General features: G+C 39.5%; 1 protein-coding gene across 1 annotated transcript in view; it reads right to left on the bottom strand.

Moving 5' to 3' along the window:
- The window catches only part of LOC115216187 (deleted in malignant brain tumors 1 protein-like), an 84,711-nt gene that overhangs the window by 18,303 nt on the left and 63,908 nt on the right, over positions 1-2,500 (bottom strand). The gene's annotated exons all lie outside the window — the stretch shown is intronic.

The raw sequence follows: 2,500 nt of genomic DNA, 5'->3' as shown, positions 1-2,500 counted from the left end.
AAGATTTATTCTTTGTAAGCGTAGTACTTATTCTATCAGTCTCTTTTGCCAAACTGCCAAGTTACGGGGACGTAAACACACCACCATCGGTTGTCAAGCAATGTTGGTGGGATATATATTACATACACACACACACACACACACACATATATATATATATAGATATATATATACATATATACGACGGGCTTCTTTCAGTTTCCGTCTACCAAATCCACTCACAAGGCTTTGGTCAGCCTGAGGCTATTGTAGAAGACACTTGCCCAAGGTGCCACGCAGTGGGACTGAACCCGGAAGCATGTGGTTGGTAAGCAAGCTACTTACCACACAGCCACTCCTGCACCTATACATATATATATTTATATATATATATATTTATATATATGTATGTATGTATGTATGTATGTATGTATATATGTGTTAATAACACCTGTAAGGTGCTTTTAACATTCACCAATGTGAATGAAATCTTGACCAGAAGGAACTGATGTTCATCAGGCATTTTGACCCTAACCCGTAACACCCTCCCGTTGGTGGGTCAGAAGAGGTGGCCAATTCACTGCTCCTCATCTCCTCCTGGCTTCCAGCTTACCTCTTATCTTTTGCTCCAAAACCAACAAGAGGCTCTTTCAGCTGCCTCTCCCTTCCTGCACACAGTCACCCTTTGCTTCTTACCTCTCATTCCAATTGCTGTGGCATACTCCATGCTGACTGAGCAGGGAATCCCCTACAGTTAACCTCGACTGGGAAAAGCCACACATGACATCCCTCCTCCCTGCAATCCTGCCGAAAGCTCTCATACTTGGCACACTTCCGTTCATGGGCCTCATCACACACCCCTCTTCCCACGGAACTTTGAATCCAATTATGATAATTTTCTTGGCCTTTTCAGACCACAGGATCACATCTGGCCTTAGGGTTGTATGGACAACCTGGGGAAACTGCAATCTCTCCCCTAAGTTCACTTTCATATCCCATGGTTGAGATCCTTGCAGCAAGCTATGTATTATTTTTGCCAACTTTACTGGGGATATCTGGTGTGTGTGTGTGTGTGTGTGTGTACAAGGAAGTGAAAACTGTAGTGAAGGAGTGGCTCAAAGAACAGTCAACAGAATTTTACAGGGCAGAGATACATGCTCTCATTTAACCTTTTCGTTACTGTATTTATTTTAAGATGCTCTGTGTTTCTTTCAATTACTTTAAATATAACAAAGAATTTAGTATAATTACTTAGTTATCATTAAGCTAGTTTTAGGAACATGAATTGTGACTAAGGTTTGGTGGAAGATTTTAATTCAAAACTTATGAAAACAAGACATTTGTACTCAGAGCCAGAGCCGGTTTCAGCCTGGTTGGTAACGAAAGGGTTAAAGGTGGAACATTGCTATTGAGAGAAACAGTGACTATGTTGAGAAGTAGGGATGTGATCCACAGGGGGCCAGCTTTATTTTGAGGTATGATACATGTTCCTGTGTTGGTAATTATAGCTGTCCTAAACAAAATGGCATTTCTTTTTGACTCATCCTCTTAGTTTTGCTGATGAACGGCTTATTACACTAGGCTGATGAAAATAAGTACTGAGGTTAATCCATTTGATCATAAGACCTTTAGCCAAACTTGGTTTTGTGATTATCGAACAGAACTCTTAGGGAAGGTTCTTCCCAAAGCTCCCCATGGACCAACCCTATTTATAAAAAGAGCCTATGATTCATTTAAATGGTTATCTTTTATCTTTTATTTGTTTCAGTCACTGGACTGTGGCCATACTGGGGCACTGTCCTGAAAGGGTTTAGTCGAACAAATCAACCCCAATACTTATGTTTTGTTTAAAGTCGGGGTACTTATTCTATTAGTCTCTTTTGCTGAGCTGAAAAGAATGACTGGGACGTAAACAAACCAACACCGGTTGTCAGGTGGTTAGGAGATAGCTACAAACACAAAGAAACACACACATACATATACATGTGTGTATATATATATACACACATACACACTCACACACACATATACACACATATATACAGTGGGCATCCTTCAATTTCCGTCCACCAAATTGACTCACAAGGCTATGGTTGTTCCGGGCCTATAGTAGCAGACACATACTCAAGGTGCCATGCTGAGAGATTGAACCCTAAACCATGTGGTTGGGAAGCAAACTTCTTATGACACAGCTATGCCTGGTTACCCAAAATAGGTTTATAATTAGTATCCGGTTTAATATGGTATTGAAGGGGAATGGAGGAAGCAGAAAATGAATTCATCATCCCTAATTTTAGATTATCAAAAATAGTTGAACGCTGACAGGACCTAAACATTTGTTGACAATCATTAATCTACTTTTAGTTTTGTTCCATTATATTCAGTTAAATCAACAAAATAATGTTTATGCATCTTACTTTAATCAACAACCTATTTGCTTTCGTTGTTATGGGAAACTTTTATGAATCAGCTTTATCAGAGAGATTATAGAAAACATGAAGTTCATTTCCTGCTCCAGTAC

The sequence above is a fragment of the Octopus sinensis genome, linkage group LG10, assembly GCF_006345805.1.
Source record: "Octopus sinensis linkage group LG10, ASM634580v1, whole genome shotgun sequence".
Classification (NCBI taxonomy): Eukaryota; Metazoa; Mollusca; class Cephalopoda; order Octopoda; family Octopodidae; genus Octopus; species Octopus sinensis.
This window is presented reverse-complemented; position numbering and strand designations above follow the sequence as displayed.